At 35.5% G+C, this 24,542-nt stretch overlaps 1 protein-coding gene across 1 annotated transcript in view; it reads right to left on the bottom strand.

Annotated features, from left to right (window-relative positions):
• The window catches only part of FTO (FTO alpha-ketoglutarate dependent dioxygenase), a 223,065-nt gene that overhangs the window by 63,817 nt on the left and 134,706 nt on the right, over positions 1–24,542 (bottom strand). The window lies entirely within an intron of this gene.

The raw sequence follows: 24,542 nt of genomic DNA, 5'->3' as shown, positions 1-24,542 counted from the left end.
ACCTAATAATTTTACAAAAACCCTAATGCACTATAATTATGTTTCTCCCCAGCCAGTATTAACCTTTCTGTGACTCTTTCTTCTTTATTCTCTCTCACACATATTTATTTATTTTACCTAGCCTCTGTTAATCAATGTGAACTGCAGATGGGGTCAAGGAAAGCTACTTCCTCCTTTGATAGCCTCCAATGCTTTCACTCCTGGGGATAAAAATGCTTTAAATGGAGTTATATTCTAGGAAAATCAATATATGATTACTGGAAAGATTTGTATTGATTGCCCTGTTGCATTGCAAAAAGGCTAAAGAAAAATTGCATGGCATATTCCCTTCATTTTCTACTCCAGAGAACTTGCTGCAAATATCTTGAGCGAGTAAGAAGTATTGGAACTTGATTTAATAACTTAAACTTTTCTTTGTTTAACCCTGCTACTTGTGTGTTTACTTTGAAAAAAAAAAATCCCCGCTGACATCTCTTTTCTAGTGCCTAAAACCAGAGATCTGCTTGCGATCCTTAAACACAAATGCACTGCAGCACACATCCAGCTTGCAATAACTTCACCCGTTTTGCATATTTCATAATAACAAAAAAACCCTCCAAACCCCAAATTCCTATTTTCACTACTTTACCAGAATTGTTCATGCTTCTTCCTAGCACAGACACCACACCAAATATTCAGGCTGGATCATGTTTTCACAGACTATAGTGGTGGAGGAGCTGGGTTTCCTGACCTGGTTTCATTTGTCTTGATGTAACCAGAGTTAGACTTGTTTTTCCCCACAAAAGTCCTAAGAACTGGAACTAGGCTCAAGTTCGAAGAGGATCTTATTAAAATTCCTTACAGGAATATAAAATTTTTTTAAACACATCCTTATTTTGTAAGAATGGCCTAAATGCTTTCAGCAAATTGTTTTCAGACAACGGTCTCTGTAATCTTGTTTCTTGTAGTGTGTATATTTCATTTCCATTATGTGGCAAATAGGATATGCTTTGACTGTTTTACTGGATAATTAAAAGTTGTTAAATAAAGTAACACACCATGATATTTCAAAGTCACTTTGAATCAGTTCTCTGTTCATCTGTTTCCTAAAATGTAACATTATTTACCTCTTAGTAAGATGCTTAGAGATCTAGTGCCAGAAAATAATATGGAAGGACTAACAATGATGTTTGTATCAGTGAACACAGAATGCAAACACAAAACTATAATTGAAGGTACTGAATTTTTACCAAAATGTGCAGGTATGTGTATGCATTTTCTCAAAATCTTGTGAAAAAATAATAGAAACTTAAAATTTATAACTATCAAATTTATTGCTTTTATTTCCCAAACTCCACTGGCAAATCAGTTAGTCTAGTTCTAGTACCCAAACATTTAAAAAGGAGTTGCTAGTCAACTTCTTCTCTGTTCTGTTCCTCTCCTTAACCCTAATATATTTCAGCTTTGAAGAAATAAAAATATCATAGCAGACCCTTCTGTTATTTATATTTTTCTGTTTCAGGAACACTGCAAATTATTTCAATTTCAATTACATTAAAAGGTATTTCATGGCATGCTCCATTACTTATCTTGTAGAATCCTTCAGGCTTTTCCCATGTTACCAATTTTCATTATTAATAAATTCCTGACTCTAAGTTCCTTTTTTTAACACTTTGCAACTTTTTCCCCAAAGTAGGTGCTAAACATACTACAAATGAATGCTAAACATTCTCATTAATGGACAAAGTGACATTATTTACATAAAGAAAGGGCAATACTAAGCCACATCTGACTCACAAGACTAATTTTCAGGAATTTTCCTTCTGAATATATGCATGTACAAAAACCAAATAAATTCTGTTCTGGGTGAGGAGTTTCTAACTGCTCAGTAATTTTGATGTCTGGCCATTTAACTGTTCTAGTAGGAGACAATAAAACCTAGGAATAAAGTTGGTTCCCAGATTAAGATTTATGTTAATTTCTAGGTGAATGAAGGGTCCCAAGTAGTCTATTTCTATAATTGGACTTTTGACATTTCTCAAAAAGTGCCTGGGGAAGAAGACAGGCCCACCTTTTTATGGAATGTATACATATAAGGAGAGTAAATACATACATGGAACGTGAACTCCTGTGAAAACCTGTCTGCTTTAACCAGATTGTTAAATAGAAGGACTTAACTGCTGAGCTTTTGAGAAATTTGATTCCTTTTTTTTTTAAATTTTATTTATTTTCCAATTCTTTTTTCCTGCTAGGCAATCTTACTCCATTCCAGCCTGTGCTGGCCAGCCTCATGCACTGCTGCTGTATCCCAGTGCTACCTGCAGAGAGGAAAAGCAAGTCCCTGGTGGGCTGGACTCCACCAGTGCCCAGTGCAGGAGTTGGTCACGCCAAGGCTACTGCAGCACACACCTGGAACAGCTGCCCAGACACAGCACTGGGGCCTTGCCATCATGGATGAGAATCCCCTTCATTCATACCTAGAGGTTAAAAAATACCATTCGTACCTGCCCTGTTCTTATTCCCTGGAGGCAGAACAGGAGCTGGGTGGATCCTTGCTCTGAACTTCCAGCGCTGCTCCTGTGCTTATCCACACACCCATGCTGGCAGGCAGATGTTCCTGGCAGTGCCAGGAGCAGTGATGCTACACATTGACCTGTCCAGCTTCCCTCTACTATTCAGTGCAAAACAGGTTACAGACTAGACATATATTTTAGGATTAAACAGTTTGAGGTTTTTTTGGATAGGTGTTCTGCTAGCAGAGTAATACATGGAACATGCACTTACAGTCACAAAGCTAAGGGAAAGAACTCAATTCTTATTATGACATATAAAATGTATACATATATATATATATATACAGGCAGCACCACATGCCCTTTCCTGCAAAATTAATTACATTTTATAGTGTAATTCACATATGCAGAAACTTGCTCCTGATAAAATCAAGTAAAACATAATTTTCTGTATTTTAATAATTCTACTATTACCTATGGAAAAGTAAACAAAAATAATTTGAACTGGGTAATATATATCCAGAATGACGGCTGTCAAAACATCCCTTATATCTACAGATGACTTTTGCTGAAACAAATGGAAAATTATATAACATTCTAGGATTTTTTTTCCCTCTAATTACCTTTCCTGCCAATTTATGTCAGATTCACTATGTGTTATACTGAAGAAAATTAATTACCAGCAAAAGAGCAAAGTTTCTTTTATTTTCCATATAATTCTAAAAATTCTAGTTAAGTATTTACAATCAAATTTAAAAGTGTGCTACTACATACCACTAGTTAACCTTCACATTAAAACTTAAATGATCAAATAATTTAAGATTGTTTTTTTAACAGGATATTAAATCTTTACTGAAATCAAACCCCTGCCTAATGCACATGGCTATATTGTATAAAAGAGGCACTATAAGATACACATACAAGACATTTAGTACAGCCCTGGATTCCCTTGATCAGAGACAAGCAAAGCTCCAAGCTATCCCTCTAAACAAGATTGTTAGTTCTGAATTACACACTCTTACCTACCTAGCGAAAAAAATGCCATGAAGAAGAAAAATAGCCTCAGTCCAGCTTTTCAGCTACTCCCCAAACTCCTGTGAGAATCAATCATTAGCTAGTGTTAAACGTCTTTGTTCCACTGAATCCAGTAGAACTAAAGCAGTTGACACTGGGTGAAAGCCTAGACAAGACTGATATACGAACTAACCCTGCTCTGTCCTAAGGACAAGATGTTTATGAAAAAGCAAGATGGTACAAAACGTGGAGCAATGCTTCCTTCTGTTGAATGAACCCTCCGAACGAGGTGGGGATATGTAAGTAAAAGGCCCTACTCAAGCCCCTTCCCTCTCAATGCTTGTTCACATTCTAAAAAAGGTAGCAATTATTTAGTTAGGCAAATATAACTATGTCTTAATTTGGAGATTTTCATGCTTTGCCAGCTAACTATTGGAAATGGCAGCACTTTGACCCTGAGTTTTCAAATGGTATCGATGGTCACCCACCAACGCACAGCCAGTCCAGAGCACAGCAGTCACTACGTGTTTGGAACATGACTCTGCAGATCAGGGAATTCTCTGTCATTTGGTGACCACCAAGGACTGGCCACAACACTCAGAGGATGGTAATGCTTGTTAAAGTAAATGTGAAGTGCTGTAGCCCACAAAACAAAGTCAGCGGGTACGCAGAAGCTCTCCCAGACAGGAGGGCACCACTGGATGGTCAGTGAATGCCAGATTATCATCTCCACGAGAAGGGGTGTTAGGCTCTCCCAGAATAAAGTTTCACTTTAATTAAAACCAATTAAAGATATCACTCAGAATCTGGGGTAATTATGACCAGGCAACCTAGCAAAATACTCAGGACACTACTAAACAATTCCAGAAGAGTCCTAGATTTAAAATTGCAGTGATACTTATGTAGAAACACATACACACACATTCCTTTTAGTACTGTCTCATAAAATAATTAAGTTATAATTGAATATAGAATCAAATGCATGGAAATCTAGACCCTCATTTGCTAGATACATATGTAATTGCTATTCTTGCGTAATCTATGAGTAAAAATCTGTTTCTGTTACATTCAAAAACAGAATTTCTTCAATGTACAAAACTGCGTAGTTTATTAAATAAATACAAACTGGGATATAATGGCATACATTTGTTTTCATTACAAGTAGTAATGCAATATTTCTCTGAGGCTTACACATTAGCATTTCTCTCCATGTTCCAAATGCCTTTGAACTTTCTGAAAAGCTACATCTGTTAGCTCCCTCGTATACAGCCGAAACTTACCAAGTGAATTAACTTTAAATATAAATTGCTTTGTTCGCTATTAAGATTGATGTTGGACACACGGTACTGTAAGTTGCAAACTGCAATTACAATTCACTGCAATTATCTCTGGTTGTTAATAGCACAAGATAGCATGTCACTTTCTACCAAGTGTATAATTTATCATCTGGTTGGGTTTTTTTTTGGTTTTTCCCTTCATGAACTCTTGTGGTATTCCAAATGTATAATCTTGTTGTATTTATTTCCCAGTGGTCCAACAAAATGCACAGCAAGTGCTGACTAGAACAAACTAAAAGGCAGTGCTATTGACAAGCCGTCACTTGAGCAGTAATGAACACTCTGCCTCTACTTTCACCTCACCAAACTAACAGCTTTAATTTATGATAAAGCAAACGAGAGACAACCTCCAGTTTTATTATACCCTCAGTGCTGTTTCAAATCAAGTAATTAGAAGGTCAAGAGGCAGGTCTAGAAAGCCAAACACAAATGCAAGCCCTCTGCACTGACATTTTTAAAAAACCTTGGCTGTTCAAAGACCATTTTATCCATCCCTCTTCTGCAGAGCAGTGCGAGGCAGTTTTTACCACCGTAACCAATCTGAAACAGTGTAGTTCAATTCTTTGCTGAGTAATTCAGCCCATATGTTCAGAGAGATACCTAGGAGACAATGTCCCTTTTCTGGGCTTCTCTTTAAAAGAAAGGTACAGGTGAGCTTTATAAACATGCTTTTCTGATAGAAACTTTCACTTAAAAGTGGCTTACTTTTTAAAATCTTTTCAGAAGTACAAGAAATTTCACGGGATACCGAAAAAAAAATAAAAAAAGAGTGAAATATTTAAAGCAAATAAATAAGAAAAAAAAAATCTATGTTAGAAAGGTGAACTTAAATTCTCTAAAAGTTTATTTGTAACTTGACAAATAAACTATTCCTAGAACTGCTAAAGAACTAGTTTTTCTTGAATGTTTAGACCAACTGGAATAAAAGCACATAACTATATTTGGTCTTTGCAGTATTGTTATATAAATATTTACAACTTGAGAGATATAATTATGCTAATGCAGCATGTCTCCATTTTCATTATACGATATAATCTTGAATTTAAATTTCAGTCAAAAGTACCTCATAATACCTTAGAAGCTATTGAAAATTGTTCCTCATCTGTGTACAATGAAACCTACACAATTAGGCATTCTTATTAGGCAACTATATGCCTTAAGCTACATCAAAGGATACTCCAATGTATTATTACAGCTCTGTTATATGGTGATTGGAAAATTACTTCCCATTAAGAAACTGTTTTTGCTGAGCCTTTGATGAGTTTTCTTAGACTACCTTCACAATTTCAGGTAAATTGCTGAACTCCAGCCAGGTCTGAATAAAAGGCAACAGCTGTTTAACAGAAATCAACAGTTCTAGGAAAAGATAAATTGGGGTCCCAATGAAAATGTCTGGGGAATGAGTCTGAGTGCACAGCATATCTGCATTAAGACCAAGGCTCTTCTCCTCCTAGAGTGCTTGTGCAATATATGCTAGGAATCTTCACAATACCTCACAGACAGAACTTTAGTCTCATCCAAAATATTGTTGTTCCACCAGCAGTGGAACAACTCCCACTGACAATACCACACCAGGGTCAGAATGGAGGGCACCACTTGCAGATTTGTGCCACACTAACTCTTGCACCATGTTTTTCTGTAACTCAAGTCCTGTAAAACTGTCAAGCTATTTAGATCATATTTCCTTAGCTAAATATGATGGTAGAATCCATACAGAAAGGTATACTGCCTACATTCAGAATTACAGTTCTCAACAACCAGTATTATCTCTAGGTAGCACAGACATTAGATGAGTTTAACAACAAAAACCGCACCCAAATTAAGGCAAATGTTTCACAAGCACTTGCATAAGAAAACAGATTTTGCATATATTTGTGCATCATGGGAGCTTTTAGCCTCTAGTATATACTATCTTTTGGTAAGTATGTCTTACATATTTAATGTTTTTTTTTAAGATTATGTTGTATCATTTTTCTAAAAGTAATTTTTGCTCTATCACTGCATGTTCACATGGCAAGTGCAATTATGCTTAATGACATAAATGGTGAAAATGTGTGATTATATAATTAGAACATGCAGTTATGGTGTGAAAGTCCTTGTGAAACTGAAGAATCCCCAGAAGATACTGTGCACAAACCTGAGAGAATTAACATAACTCACTGAACTGCACTTTAGTTTTTACAGACAACACAAAAGGAATAATTTCAGAAGTTCTCGCAAAAGAGCTGTTCAGACAAGAATCCTTTCCACAAACCATTATAAGTAGCTTCCACTTTCCCCTTCTTCAGTAGTCAGTATTTAAATTTAATCTTTCTTGTGCTGTCAGGGATGGAAAAGGCTTGAATGACTGTGTGAAAGTAAGACATGGTGTTATAGGGACATTCTGGTGAATAAGGACTTCCTTCTCTTTCCACATCTTAATCACCAGTCCCTTCATAGGTGTTGCAGTTACGTGTAATTCACTCTGAATTCAATTTGGTCTAATGTCCAAATATACGTAGCCTGTATATTCAATTACATACAGCCAAGTAACATCACACCTCTACAGTAGTGCTGAGCAGCACTTAGAACTGTGGAGTTTTATCCTGGCTCATATGAAAACTCTGAAGCAATTTTATTTCAGTGAATCCCTCGTGACTCTGCTGGTTTGCCCTGACAAAGGACTTCAGAGTCTATTTCCTCAAGCTGGTGTTTACAGCATGAGGTTAAATGTATTTCTCTCTATTCTGTGCACTCCCATCATACATTTTCCACCACACAGATAGTGAACTGCCTTCTTCCTACTGCACTGGTCAACAGCACCTGCAAAGATAATTTTGCTTGTCATCTTTTCCCACGAGAAACTCCAATGCTGAAGCTTCCACTTTCCTCATACCCTCAGGGTAAGCATACTCTTTTCTAAAATGCAATTAAAACTGATGGCATCCCTTTTGCTGTCCCCTCGCCTGCTCCAATCTAACATTTACTACCTCCCTTGTTCAAGGAGCACATACCAAATGGTGAACGCAGAAAAACTGTAAACCTTGCAAGGAAGCTTAAAAATTCAGCACACAATATATGCACCCGAAAATTCAGAGTGCAATTAAAGAACATCAGATGTCTCTGATGCTCAGTGTATTTTTAGATTGACATAGTCTATATGTAGTAGGCAAAATCTGACTCAAATTGTGAACTTTGACAGGTGGCAGTAAATTAGTTTGCTTGTGTATATGTGAGAAAATAAGAGACTGAATGTTTGATTTAAACATATTAGGAACTCTTTGTAGCATTATCTGCTGAAATGCCATCCAAACTCACAAGATTCAAACCAGATAATATTCAATGTTAAGTATTTCTTTAGCAAACCTTTGATGAGTTCTCAAATTTATGACCTTTTGACAAAAGGAGCTTACAAGGATCATTATGAGATTATGATTTAAAAAAAATATGAATATTCCTTCCTTGGTTCAGATGTGGCCATTGCAAGGCAAAACAGCATTGATCTTCAAGCTACTGTTCAAAGATTGTTAAATAGTAGAGGAAGTACTAAGGATATAAGGAAATCTGTGAATCAGTGAAAGATGTTGGTATGCAAGAGTGAAGATATACCAGCTGGGCTCTGCTTCAGCTGGTTACCAGAGGGCCAGGAAGAAATTAGTCTCAGCCATCAGTTGAAAGAACACCTGGACATTAACCTGGGGCACCAATTCCCTTATGAACAAGGTAATCTTTGTTTCCTCACCAATACATCTAGAAACTAAATAATGACTCTTAACAAAAAAAAAAATTCTTAGTCCCAAGTGTCCTTAAATCACTTCAATAAAGAAAATAAAAGAAATATTTATGAAAAGGGCAGGAGAAAACATAGCAGGCTTTGCTCTCACTTTAAGATGCAAGTGAAATAAACTGCAGTGGTTTCTCTCACCTTCTTGACAAAGGCATGCAAATATGGGGCTGTACTTAATTTATTCTTAAATTATTCTTAATTAATTTTCTAATGAAGAGCTGATGCTTTCCTCAAGGACTTGGCTCATTGGATGAAAATGAAGCACAAGGTAGTGAACTTATTTTTGGATAGATAGAACTTCTATACTGAAGATGACACAAGCCCTCAAAATAAAAGCCATGCTGTCCTTTGCCTATGGTCTCTTCTCTTCTTTGGCAATCTTGCCTTAGGATGGAGAATGAGGACACAGTTTGTGCTTGCCTGTATAGATAATCCCAAAAAAAAGAGTATTGCACAATTTCCATAGACATTTACAAAATCGCACATATGGCTAAGTAGAAACTATTAGTGGTGTTTGAATTATATTATATTTGGCAGCACTGATATTCAGACTGCCAAATACCACCCAATTCCAAATACAGCACTAAACCTCTGCTTTAATGCTCCAGCAGACTCTGCCCTTTGGAAACCTTCACAAGAAAAACCAAAGATTTAAATTAATCATGACCTCCTCCAATAAGAAAGAGCTTTTTGAAAAAAAAAGCTCAATGTATTTTGCAGAAGAAAAATATTCTTGTAACAAGATATTTGATTGCTTTCCAATAAAAAATGAAGAACATGTTATATTATTGATTTTATAAAAATTTTATATTTGTCTTTTGGTTTCTATTATCCTGTGTTGGAGGGAAAAACCAATAATTATTTCTACTGCCAAACTGGTATACACAGAGAAAAATGTATTTTCTACTCACACTGGAAACAAGGATGAGAAAAAATAATTTGCTTTAATGATACAATTCCATATTTAAATTATTTTTATTAAACTGTCAATATATTTTTGAAAAAAATCCACATTCCACCACAAAGTTGGCATCAATCTGCTCACCATTTATTTTTCTCTAGCATTTTTGCTAGGGGAACACATCACTTTTTCAATGTTTCAATCCTTCTCTCAGCATCCTGGCAGAGTATTTGATGATGAAAATTCTGCCTGCTCTGTTTTTATCAACAAATTATTGCAGCAAAACTTTACATCACTGATGATAGGTACTCAGTTACTAGAGAAGAAAATTTTCCCCAAGAAGGACTTGGGGAAGGGAAGGCAGGAAGGAGACAAATCCCCTGCAAGCTGAAGTAGTGAGAAAAACTCAGAGACCTGACCTGGCAGCTAGAAATGGGGTTAATGTCTCTTACTCATTCTGTTAGACAATGGTGCTTCTCCCTGGCCATGGAGCTTCTGGAATGAAATGTAGGTTACTAAAGTTGTAAAAATCTTAGAATGATTTTTTTTCAGCAGCAGATTCAAAACGTAGAATTAGTTTTACAAAATCATATTTTCTATTAACTGATTTTTTTTTTCCTACCACTGATGTGTGCAATAAAATGCATAGAGTATTTATCATCCAAGAAGAGACTATTGTTCTCTTGCTAATGTCAGTACTAAGGTCAATCTTTGACTGTCATAATTCAAAATTACATAACAATGACTGTTAAAAGTTGATAGGGGTCTCACAGATATAATGGGATGATATTAGATTTTATTACTACCCCATACAAGTACATGTCAATTATGGAAACACATTTTGCAAGATTGCCAGAGGTAGACAATATCTTCATAATGTGCACTTTTAGGCCAATTTTCTTTGATGTTTTGCATTAGTGATAACCACTGTCCTTCAGATGACAAGGAACAGAACAGAAATACTGTTTTCTCCCACAGCTCATTTTCTTACTCTGGTAATGAAATACAAATCCTACTCCAGCCAGATATTGGTGCCTTCCATTTTTGGGTCAGCCTTCATCTGCATGTTATACACACACTAAAGATGTATATTTTATCTCTCAATCAGTTCTTATAAGTACATGAAAGGCATATCCTAGAAATTCTTTGCTACAGCTTCTGATTCATGATGTATCTTACGGAAAATGTATTTTAGGTTGTCTGTCCTTTGATTTCCCACAGATGCTAATAAATAATCAACAAAAATATGATTAAAGATGTTGCTTGAACTCTCAGCCAAAATGAATACTAGCTAGTTGAAAATCTTTCTGATCCAAATGTGTTTATCTTAGAAACAGAATTCTAACTCAGATTTTAAAAAGCCTGATGAAGGGTAGGACTAAGTTTTGACATGATCTTTTCATATACAAAATATTTCTTCAAATAAGAGGGAAAGGTTATGAAACTTGAAATTATAGAGGGATGAAATAGAGCTTAACAAGCTGGAAAATATTTATCTACAATTGCAATCCTCTCTTAAAAAAACAACTACAAAAACCTTTTAAATCTTAATCAACCAATACCTGGTGCATTCCTATGAACACTGCTCTAAGTCTTTGTTTAGGTAGCTAAAGATCACAGCCGAAAGTAGATATTAGATTAAAAGTATTCTAACTTATGTCTAACTGCTCGAATCAAAAGGTAAGGAATAACTAAAATTAAAACTGCAAACTGAGTATTTCCTGTAATTCAATTCTCTCTAAGTCCATCTGTTTATCCAAAAGTATATCCCAAATTTCTCAAACATATTCAACAAATTTGGCAGTGGGCTTAAATTGAATTTGAGAAGATACATGAGACTTCTTCCTTGCCTTTACAAGTGTAGGCAGAATAAAAAAGATCTGGTTAAAAAATATAATTTAGCAAAACATATATGACTTCTAGCCTCTCTAAAGAAGTATTTATTTTCAAATAGCCAAACCTGAGATACTTTCATAAACCAGTTATTGATATCTATAAATGCTCAAGTTCTGACACACAAACCTTATATTTTGTCATGAAAGGATAGCTTTAGAGGAACAACGGAGTAAACAGAAATGGAAGAACCAAAAGAAAGGATTATTTGTAAGAAGCAAGGAATGCTAATTAAAACTTTCAGTCATTTGCTTACAAAAATACTGCTAATTGACTAGTAACTATTAAACAAAATTGGTTCACAATTCAATATTACTGTACTTGATAGAAATGTATTTGGTCAATTCTACATAATAAATACTTATTTAGCTAATTGTATATATTTTACTACTTTGGAAATAATTACTATTTAAATATTCAGTAAAAGTGATAAAAAATATTATTTAGATTTGCCTTTAGAAAAAGTTGAAAATATACAATACAATAATTTCTTGAATAGTTGTTTTTCAATTAAAATAAAACTTAATGCATTGGATATATTATGAAAAAAAAAATCCTAATTCATTGTCTTTCATGACCAGCAAGCATTTAAAATCTGCAGCTCAAGTCTTCTTGCATACCAATATATATAAAGGTTAGAACAGGAAAAGAAGCTTTCCTGCATTTTCAACTCTCAATTGGTTTCTCAGCTTTGAATGAATTAGTCAGTGAACCATAATGAAGGGAAAACTCTCTTCAGGCTGCCACTGCTGCCAAAAGCCAGCTTAGCAGTTTGGCAGCCTTGCTTCAGGTGTTTAACTCCTTCAGCCATCTGACTTTAACACTTGAGCTGTAAACAAGTGTGCTGCTTCATTACTGGGTTTCATTGATCTTAAGATCTGTACAGCCTCATGTTGATTTTCACATATTTATTTTAAAGCAGAATGATGCAAATATAAATGTCAGTTTTTATTTATTTCCTTACACTGATTATCTTTTTACTTACTCTAACTTCCATATAACATATTTAAACTTGACTTTATATTTATTAAGAACAACACAGACTCTTATTTCTTTACATATTTTTTTTCTAGTATGTTTTCAACAGGACTTGAAGAGGACAAACAAAAATAAATGCTTTCTTGTAGCTTTCTCAGCCGGTCCTGCTTAACCCTTTTAGCAGGTAGCTCTCACAAATGAATTTTACAATTGAGGTGAAGAAGTCTCCCTAACTTCATCATTTCAATCACAGGAAATTTTCATTTCTTCAAAGCACATGCAGTAATTAAACAAACACGAGCCCAAGCAGATCAATACAATGCCTCTTTCCTCAAAGGCATGTAGGTGCAGCATGGAAATTCATGTCCAAAGCATAGGAAACCCATATGTAGCTACTTAGTCCTCCAGTAAGACAACTTTGTTCATGGTAATGAGTGTTAGCAGTTTAAAAATCTTGATGATAAAAAGCAGATGCCCAGAAGAAGCTTAATTTGATTGAGAAGGGAGATGTGTCTCTGCTGGATGCCCCAACACAGGCTGGGTGTGCTCTAACACGAGAGCAGTCGCGCTCCGGGGCAGCCAAGCCAAGACCTCGTGGTCCAGAGAACATCCCCAGTGTCTGCACGAGGCTTCAGGGGCCAGCAGCTGAGAGATAAAGCCTGCACATAATCAGTGGGACCGAGCCATCTTTCAGCTCTTGGTTTTTCTGCTAGAAAATCAAACTACGAAAAGTTCACAAGGAGGGGTAATGCAGTACTCCCAAGAACTCCATTTCACCAACATTATTGCATACTTAGTACCCTTTTCACTTGACTCAGAGCAACTTATCCTCAAAAAAGAAGATTTCAGAGCCAGTGTAGGCAGTGTCCAACACAACACAAAGATTAAACTGATCTTCATGCACAAAAGATCTCAGTGTGCCACTCTAGTAATATACTCTGAAATACACAGAGCTCATTTTTTTTACAGAAAGGACATAAGCATCTTTATCACATAATTGAAATGCTCTTTCATTCTCTCCTCTGTGTACCTTTTTTTTATACTCTACAGACAACACACAAAATGATTTTACTTTCAAAGAAATGTTGTAAGGGAAATAGGAAGATTCAGGTAAGGAGAGCAAATATACCTTTATAGTAAACAGTTGATACTCTTGACACATTTTCATTCAGTATGTAATTTATGGGAATAAGAGCATTGAATACTGTCACAACATTATCTGCCCTAGCAAAAAAAAAAAAAAAAAAAAAAAAAAAAAAAAAAAAAAAAAAGAGATCTAGCATTACTGAAAAATGATCTGACATTGCCCTTAAACAAAGGAACACAAACAAGTTTAATATCTCCTGCTGAAAGAACGCTCATACTTGAGTACCTTAACCCAGCCTCAATGCACTAACACGTCTCATAAAAATCCTTTGATTATTAGTGGTGTTTCCAGCATCCATTAAACATAATACGTTAGTGTAGTGCAAACATACCATTTAGCTTGTAAGTAAATGTGATTTTAAATATACCTTGTGCATGGAGGCTGGAGACATCCACTCTCCTGTCTGTACAAGCTGCTCTGCACACTTAGCTAACTAGTGCTTTCTCACATTTCATGAAGAGACTCCTCCAAACTCACTGTGGGAATTCCTGAAAGGACTATAAAATTTCAGCCAGGACCCCCAAACCAGAGCATGAACCACAGAAAGACTCAGCCCTTTTCAAGACATCAAACAGCTTCTAGTCTATAATTTAAAAAGCAATTAAAAATTACAGAAGGCACAATGTCTATGTATGAGATCTCAACAACAGCTCTGTGGGTTGTTTTATCCCAAACCTGTGTAAACTAAATTTTAAGGAAGTATTTCTCTCTCTATGGAAGTCCTTAGCGCATATTTCATATCACTTATGGTATTTAAGAGGACAACATAAACAACATTAGGTGTCTCAGCACAAGCAGTGCAGACCTGAGTGTCACACAAAGTAACTTCTGGGAATTACAAAAAGCAAAATGATTTCCTAGCAGAGAACACAAAGACCTGAAAGAAATAGATTAAAAAATATTTTTGTGCTTCTTCTATTCAGCAGCTAAGGGGATAGTAAAATGTACACTTTCAGTTTTCTATATACAAGTATAGGTCTTTTATGAACCACTATTGTAATAATTAAGCTTTACCCCAAGTACTCTATACTTGCAAATATTGAAAATATCACCCCACCACACACAACAGTCATAGGCAGACACTTAAGTGAAAATACAGTAGGCTGAAAATAAAGCTGTTGCATATGTGACAATTAGCACAGAGTAAATTGGAGATCTATTAGAGATAGAGGGAGCTGAAGGCATGTCTTACTGTGCATCAATGATGAATTTCAATTATTGGTCCTATAAATGAAAATCAAACTAAGCTCCACTTACCTATTATCTGTTCAAAAGGAGTAAAAAACCTTTTTTTTTTATAGTACAGACCATTTCCCAGCAACAGAATTGAAAATACAATTAAACTCAATGAATATAGAAATATATTTAGTGATCCTACATTTCTGCCTATGCTCTTCTATCTTCTGTTATCTTGAAAAAATCATTCTGGGATACTATAATAAAAACTTAAACATAAGAATATATAAAATATATTAAACGCCAACAGAAAATGGCAAAAATGCAAAGTAGTGATGACAGTTTTTATTGTCTAGTTTGTGAATAGTCACCTTATCAAATGTTCCATAAACACAATAATTAGCTGGTGTTGGCTAGGTATATGCATGAAGGGAAAACAATGAAAACAAGTATCTAGAATTTGAATTCTAAACTTGAACAGCTCCAACATCCATTTCTACATAATTGATCTCTAGCATGCATCTGATTTTCCAAAAGATTATTAGTCACTTGATCTGAGATGTGATACACATGCTCTCTATGATTCTGGACAGTATTTGAAGCTCTGCACCTGCTATAAACAAAATCTTTATAAAACTCCTGAATAAAATTCCAGCCCCTGCTGTTAATAGCAATGTTCTCACACACATCCATGAATTTCTTCATGTTAGGAAACTCAAATGATGGAAATATTAATAAAATTGTCAAATTCCAAAGAAAACTACAAAACAAGGGTAATTCCTGAATCCTACTGTTTTGAAGGTAAAAGGCTGAACAACAGATAGGGAGAGTGAAAAAACATGGGAACCGCATCAATACAAATTCTCAAGCAAAGGCCCTGAATGGATTTATACATCTTAAATCTCATTATTATTCACTCTCAAGTCTACTACTAAGACACCAAAGCAATTATTTTGTTTAAGGCAACCCATGGTATTTCCACTGTACACTGTCCTTTAAAAATGTCTAAAGTGTTTTAAAATACTAAAGGCTAAAAAAAGACTAATTCTTGGATTTATATAATCTATTTAATAACTATCTTAGCAAAGAGGAAAAGACAGAAAAAGAAAGAAGTGGTCATCTGTGATGAGCAGTAACCATACAGTAATCACACACTCCCTTGAGCCACAGCCACTCCTGTCTCCAAATTTGAACTATTTGTCTTCAAGAATTCTTCTTAGCCTGTATGAGCATATTTAACTGTTTGACTTGTTCTGCAAGTTGTTTTTAATTGCTTTAATGCAAAAATCCCCCCACAAACCCATTAATAATAAAATTATCCTCCAGACCTCCCAACCATGTTGAGAGTTGCAGAAAGAGAAAGATCATGTAAAAGTGCATTTTCACCAGTCATAGACAAACCATTGGAAATTGGCCATGTTGACACTAGAAGTGGAAGCTGACTTGAAGCATTACATTCATGCTTATAAATGGCTATAGCAAATGACAATTATCATTCATTTCAATTCAGAGCCATGCAGAGAAAAGAAAAATATCTAGCATATGATCTTTATAAACCAACAACATAATACATTCATGCTTCTGTGGTATGACGCCAAGGTAAATATTTTTCCTCAAATTTTACATCCCTGTGTGAATTTGGTGGGGATCATTCTATCATCTAAATTATTGCCATTATATTCAGATTTTCTAAAGACAGAATTGAGTTCCTCATTACTAACATTTCTTTGCTACCTTTCTGAAGTAGGCTAAGCTAAGGAAATGTACATCCTTCTCATTCTCTAGACTCTGGATAACCCCATGAAACATTTCTGAAAGACACAGGCAGTGACTCTGATGTGCTGCTGATTTTAAATGAAGACTGCATTCCTATGGCTATGGCAACCACACAAGTTTTCAAAAGGCACATTTATTTCAGATCTTATCTTGAAGAATGAACAGAATTTTGACTGATGAGCCCCTGGGGAGTGAAAGTCAAGCGGGTGGAACTCAAGGTGACTAACTGCCCACTTTGTACTGCCAGCCAGCACATCCCAAAAATAGGGCACTGCACTGGCTGGGGAAGGATCTTGTTACAGCAGACAGAGGATATTACTAGCACAGTGTATGTCAGCTACTATTTGTCCCTACCAAATAATACTTTGGGCCAAGCATTCAAAGACAGTTAAGGCCACCCTTGGTTTTGGGCCAGGAGGTTTAACCCCAGAAATCACTGCTTACACACAATTTGTGGTGTAAACTAGAAGGTTGTCAAAACGTTTGAATGTGCTTACAAATCAAATAAATTGCTTCATTTGCAACTACACTTTACTGTAAGTGCAGAAGCATAAGGCTACTGATTTTATCATGTACTTCCACAGCTGTGGAAGCAGAATATCCTGCAGAAGAAATTTCATTTAAAACTTGCCCTTTCTTAAAGCAGGTGAAACAAAGAGTACAAAGGCCAGTGATCATATTCCTACTACCATTCAGGAGCATAAAAAGACACTTGTACACTAAAATACCCACTCCCCCCAAATATATATGTATAAACTACACACACATATGTACATAAACACTGTACATATATTTAGTCAAAGAGAAGTTTAGCTAACATGATTCTGATTGCTTTTTCAAATGTTGATATCAGACAAGAAACTTAGTTGGGTTTAATCAGTTAGAATTTAGACTTACCTAGTCTGAAGGAGTCCATACTCCATTCTTTCCAAGGCACATTTTATTTTGATCTTGCATGTGCTAAATGCCAGCAGTCACCCTCTGAGGAATACTGCTGTGGTCCTTCTCATGCTGATGGCTTTTAAAGCTACACTCAGCTCTGCTGTAGAAAAAGGTTTCATAGACCAGATGAGCTGCCTTTATCCAAACACTTACTATCACATAATAATCATTTTCTTATTTGAGATACCAATACACTAGAACAAAGTCTAAAAACATGTTCCTAATTCTGTGTAACCAAGATTGTGCTGCCTCAAGGCGTCGCAAGTGCCCACAGATGTGGATGTAAAGGACAGTGTGTGACAGCCACCTGCTTTGTCAGGAGGAGCTTCCAGGGCTTTGGGCAGCAGGGCCTCCAAAGGAGCACACAGAACACTGCCAGTCTTGATGGTCTCAAGGAGATAAGAAACTACACCATTCATTTCAGACCTTCCTCTTTCTTCTCTGTCCTTCTCCCCTCACCCACAACAATGGCAAATTTACACTTCTTACTTGCAAACACCATATTTAGTACAATGTAAATGCAAATAGAAGTTTTCTAAATGTGCCAAACATAAGAACAACATCTCCATGTTTAACAGTGCTGATTCTTTTTCGAGCCATATTAAACTCTGATCTTAAAGACTTCAAGTTATTAAAAGCTTAATGTAATAATCACAAAGAAACAATTATCATACAACCAGAAAGACATGTGTCAACTGTGTTTATACTCTTAAAGAAACTATTTGTTAATTAAATGCTATGCTTTGTGTTCAGACAATGCCCAGCAGAATATGCCTGTGTTCCTCAAATCCTGCCTTTATAAGTACAATGCATAGCTTTTACATTTTATCACTCTTATAAAACATTCAACAAGATTTTCTTTCAAAATCAAATCTTTTTGGAATGGAGTAAGAGCAAAAAAAGGACACTTCTTAGCTGACATCATAGCACTACCTAAATAAAATGGATACCAAGGTCCACATTAACATGATAAACATTAGAAACACAAATTTTGGTTATTTCAGGAGTCTTAAAAGGTTTTTCTGAAGAGTGAGACATAAAATAAAAGAAATAAAAATGTAAAATAACCCTTTTCTGTGCTATAAATCACTGAGCTGCTTTTCCCAAATCCATTAATAAAAACAGTGATTGTATTTCATGTTACAGTTATCTACAAAAGACCATTCTTAATCGCTCTTAAGGCATCATGTTTTACTTTAGCCAGGTTCACATTTTATTGTATAAGACTAATGGGGCATAGACTCCTAGCAGAACTTATATGGACCAGTCAGCTATAAAGAGGGTATAAAAATAGTTATGGAGGCAAAATAAAAATTAAAAACTACAGCTTAGCTTTCAGATTTACAGGTCTAATAAAATGTGTCATAAACTTTTGCTTTCATTCCAAAGCTTTGTTGTAAGAACATGCAGAATCTTTCCCCATTTTAAAAGTATATGTTCAAAAGTTAAATCTTTCTATTTCCATTTTTAGTTTATAGTCTTGGTTGGGTACATGTAATTTCTTAAAATTTATTGCTATTTCATTAAATATCCCTGCTGATCAGAATGGAAGAGTGATAAGAAGGAGAACCATTACAGGATAATAATAATAATAACTTAATGGCATTTCTTGTTAATGAGGTAATAACAAGAGGCCTTCAGGCTTTCTGCTTCAAAGTTTATTTAACCAAACTACTTTATTTTTATCTTATTAACCAGAGCCCTCAAGTTGTCATTGACATAATAACAATTCTAATACCTACTGGATTCATTTATTATTTTATTCCTTAACTAATTTAATAAGCTAGACCTAAGAACTTTAAAAACCTCATGGTATTAGACTGATATGAACTTGTCTGGATGTAACACTGAGTTTGCTCTGATTTGAGACCATAGATGTTGCTTTGCTGTTTGCAGCAAGAGCTCTCAGGAAAGACTGAGATCTCAATCCTCTACCCTATGTTATAATTTTCTAGATCAAAGAAATTAGCACTTGTGTCCTTATAAATTCTAGGTTATTTATGTCATCCTGCCTACTTACTTTTGCTTATTATTTGCAGCTGGATACCCATTCCAGTCTTTTTCCAGACTTAAATGTATTGATGCAGATGAGGGGCAGCTCAATTACAAATCTCTTGATATGTGGGATATGATTAGAAAAAACCCCTGTATTCTTAAAATAAATCAAGTTGAACTTTACTGTTACAATGGAAAGCAATCTGAACAGTCAGAACTACCCCAGACTTGTGGGGCTGGCTTTCTTTACAGATTTCCTAATTTTTAAATTTAATCTTGTCGTGTTTAAGGTCTATACTTAATTCCAGTGCTGCTTTGTTTTCATGGTAAAGTCATATCTTCAAATGGCTCATACATCTTACCTGCCCAAGAGCTGCAGAAATAACACTACTGTCTGCCATGACAACACCAAATAAGGGAGGCAGTATAAGAATTTATCTTTTTTTTTTTACCTACAAGAGTAAATGACTGCATGTGAATATTTTGGAACAATCTGGTGGCAAAGAGGCAAAAGGATCTGATGAAAGGTGCACAGACACCCAATGGGCTTTGTTCGAGTATAGCTAAAAACTCATTTTAGACATGGAAGCCCCATCTCTTGTTCACAGAGTGGGCAGCTCTTAAGGACAGTGCTACAGTACTCAGTTTCATGTATTATCCTGGCAGGTTGCATTCTGCTAAATATAACAAATTTTCAGGCTGAAGGAGCTATGAAAATCTGCATCACACAAACAGAATGTAGTTTCTCTAATTGTTCTGCTCCACTTCTGGCTGTATTAGAATTAACCAAGGCAAATTATTCATGTGGAAATATTCTTATTTCCTAGGTGAACAGCAAGTCCTCCACAGAGAAAACTGCTTCATTATGCACATAGGCAAACTGACGTGTGCAAAACTGTATGTGCAATAGATAGCTCTATTTCCCCCAGATATCAGCAGCTAACAGGTTTAATTTTAATTCCCCACCATACTCGTCTGCCACAAACCCTTTTAAATAGAAGAATCTTGAACTGGCTCAGGTTTGTTCCCAGCAGGCATACTTGTAAAGATAAAAAGACTAAGAATTTTTTTCCCCCTGCTTACTCCCTATTTTGGTAGTTTCTAACAAGAAGGGCCAAGGAAGGAATGGAATGTTTAGCCCAGCACCCACAAGAGCAGTCAAGCAAAGTAGCTCTGTTCCTATTTCTGCGTTTAAATTTCCATGCCAGGTTGTCTTTAATGTCTCAAAGTTTGCCTACTCCTAATCCTTCTTGCTAAAAAAATTGTTTTGTTTTTTTTTTGAATCCTACAGCTTCTGGCAGCAAGTGGTATGTAAATGTTCAGTAGCCCATCTGAACTCTGTTTCAGAACAAAACAATTTCAGTTTCTAAGTGTCTGAATTACTTTAGCTAAATCTGAGGATTTACCTATTGAAGCTTGAGCAGCTCCCTTTCAACTCTGAATGAAGTAAGAATTACGAGACTGGAGTTATTCAATGAGAGCTATCTGTCCTGGCACTTAATCAAAGGGATTAGGATTTGGAAAGAAAAGCCTACAGGTGATCCTCCAGGAAGCATACCAAGCAGTTATCAAAAACATACAAGTTCAAAGCAGCTCAAATTTCATATGTTAAAAGTATTTGGATGAAGCCTCAGGCTTGTTTCTAGGTAAAGAATTGTGTTAAAGCTGTTTGTACTTGCATACTTAGTAGACAAGGGAATGAAATAGCATGTGGTGAAGCAGTACTAGGTCCATCTAACCCTGATGTAACACAATAAATCAATCTTGTTCTGTTAGTGGAACACGATCTGATAGTGAGTCCAAGTTTCGGTGCTCCTTTCCCACTCTGGCAGTTGTAACAGACACTCAGCTCTTCAGCAAAGGAAGTTGTCATAGCATAAAAGGAAAGATGTTACACGCCACATCAAGGGCTTTAATAATTGTTATTAATCATGTAACTGTGTTCTCACACTCCACTCAATAGAGTGAACTTAAAACATATTCAGTATCTTTGTAAGACTATTTTTAAAATTCTAATAATCAGAGATCTGTCTTAGTCAACTTGAGGTGTCAGTAACCACAGCTAATATTAATTCACAACTACAATGATTTTTATTTACCACAAGCACTACATTACACTAACAAAAAAGGGCAGGTTAGGGACATTTTCTGTCTCATTGCCAAAAGAGGGAATGATTGACTAGCATGGCTGGACCAGCTGTGGATCCAGGATAAAGTACTTTGAGGTTCTAAGCCTCCCTACCACATCTCTGAGATGGCTTTCCTTGCCAAGCACAGGCAGTTACTTTTTACATGGAATAAATGGAGGCATGGCCATCAGAAGGAGACAGAAATAGAAAGAATCCACTGTACATACTAAGTTCCTACTGAAACTCTCCATAAATCATACAGGCAGTCACCATGTGGGTTAACACTGAATCATTCTCTGCAGAGTTTACCCAGTCTGCAAATACCATGAGAGGTGCAGAGAGCAGAGTTATCCCCAGCAGCAGCAGCTGAGGGTCCTTGGCACCAGCAGTCTGGAAACTGAGACAGTTCCTACAGTACTGAGAGCATGGCTTTGGGCCACAAAAAATTCTTACAACTCAAGAGGTTTTAAAAATGTATATATACATCTCCCTAGATAGATATTTATACATCTGTATATATACATCTCTCTATGTATATTTATACATATATATATATTTCTATAAATCATTAACTCAACTCGAGGGCAAGTGCTTCACAGCCCAGTCCACAGGGAGGGAAGGAGATTGGTACTGAAAGTGAAAAAATTATTTCCATGCAGAAAGAAAGAGAAAGAGGAAATATGTAGAGCATCCCAGCTTCCAGTCTTTATCTGACAAAACTTACAAAACTTCTTTGTGTTTCTTTTCTGTTAATATTACCATCCTATGTATAGACCATATGTATCATCACAGCATATTCTGAATTGGAAGGTACCCACAAGGATCTTTGAGTCCAACTCCTAACTGCATAACAGACAATCAATTAACTGAAGTGTGCACATAGGAAGTAAAGATTTCTCTATCCATCAATTTCCCTGGCAAACTCATGAAGAAAAGTTAGAGTACCTAACTCAGTTAACCAGCTGAGTTAAGACAAAAGCAAAAGATAAAAATTCCATAAAATGACAAAATGTAGGAGTTACACAGTGTATGTAGAAAAAATATTTTTAAAGAATATGTTGACTCTATATGCGCAAAATTATCTGTTTTGCCAATATTTAAAAAACTACTTTATAATAATTTTTACCCAAGACTTGGATTGTGGACATCTCATGAAGTCCCAGGCTCAGTTATTTCAAACAAATAAGGGAAAACAAAGTGTTTGGAGAACATTAGTTTGAGTGGATCATTACAGATTGTTCAGAATAAATGCATTATTCACTCATGAAATACAAATGTTGTAGCAAACAGAAACTGTAGCTGAGCTACCAGGCACAACTGAGAAGCAGTACCTTAACACCGACTCTCTGTGGCTTCCTATCAGCTTTTATTGGTAATTTGCAAATTACCTGCTTAAACACCTTCCACAAACAATCTTGAAATCCTTCCTTGGGCCAAATTCACACTTCAGAGCAAAAAGATTTAGTCTAAAAGCACTTAATAGTGAGGAACTGGAATAAATTTAAATTTACATTCTGATTCTGTCTCCATAGAATCCCACATGTTTATGTTCATGTCTGTAGAATCAGAGCTTTAAATGTTTATAGGTATAAAGAAGAAAAATGTGCAATAGTTTTCTTATGTGTCCTTCACAATTACTCTTTAAAACTGCAAAGTTATTGAACAGGAACATATATTGAAATAATAAAAGTCTGCTAAATATAGCCTTGCTCCAAGTAAAATATACATTTTTTTTTTTTAACTTATGCTTATATAAGTGAAACTAAGGGAGTAAGAAGTCTTCCCTTACTAACACAGGCTTCAAGGCATTGCATTATGAAAAAGCTTAGAACAAACAATATTTTTTAGCCTGCTGATAGACAAAAGCGCTATTCTGAATAAATTCAAAGTCTTTAAATATCCCAGTTATTTTAGAGAATTGCCAGGTACCCCAATTAATTCCTATATTTCCCTTGGGATTTACACCTATACCAATAGATAACGACTCACAATCCTGACATTGTGCTAGACACTGCAAAAACAAAGAACAGTAATCAGCTATGAAGAATCTAGAGACAAAAAAAAATAAAAATTAAAAGGACAGGACAAATAGGGCAGGAGGAATTCTGTGTTATGATTAAAGCAGTACAGAGATGTTAAGTACCTTCCCTAAATACCTGTAAAAAAGCAGAGAGAAAGCTGGAATTCAATCTATATCTCTTATCTCTCTTTCCATAGCATAGAAAACAAGCCTATCAAAATCAACAGCTGAGGGCACTCAGCACTTTGTAAGATCAGCCAGCAAGAAGTGCATCTTTCTTTAAAATAAAGCTATTGGAAGCCAAATACCAGTGTCATTCATAACTGTGCAGCCTCACAATGATCATTATTTCAGTGGAGATCCTTGGAGTGGAATTTGACTCTGGAATGAGTCAGTTATTGAAACTGATAAATTTGGTAAGGAATTTTAACTAACTTCAATGGAGTTCCTTTGGATTTACACCAACATAACAGTGTACTTGTCCTTGTACAGCTGTACCAGTTAGCTCTCATAAAAATGGAGTTGTTACCATCACAACATAAACACTGAAATACATCTTATGTACACTACTTAAAAAAAAAAAGAAAAAAAAGAAAAAAAAGATGTATTGCATGATTGCTACAATTCTATTTTTATGTCTTTTTGCCAAAAGAAAATATGGTTTTAATATAAGTTTACATCTGCGTGGTATTACATGCATGTAAAACAGATGTAACCCAATTACATTTTCATTTAAATTGCTAAATAGCTACTTAAGTAAAAAGCTAAAATAACATACAAACAACAGTTACTATAATAACAAGTGTTCTTAGAATTAAATGAAAGGGATCAAAGCTACAGCACACAAAATTTGAGCTGGTCTTTGAAAAAGATACAGTGACATAACAGCACTGTATTGATTTACTCAGTAATTTAATGTCTCTACAACTCAGCCAGAAGACACATCTCAGTTTAGCAGAGACACATGGAGGAAAAT

Source organism: Lonchura striata, chromosome 13 (assembly GCF_046129695.1).
Source record: "Lonchura striata isolate bLonStr1 chromosome 13, bLonStr1.mat, whole genome shotgun sequence".
Lineage (NCBI taxonomy): Eukaryota > Metazoa > Chordata > Aves > Passeriformes > Estrildidae > Lonchura > Lonchura striata.
The sequence above is the reverse complement of the archived record's forward strand: the minus strand, read 5'-3'. Positions and strand labels throughout refer to the sequence as shown.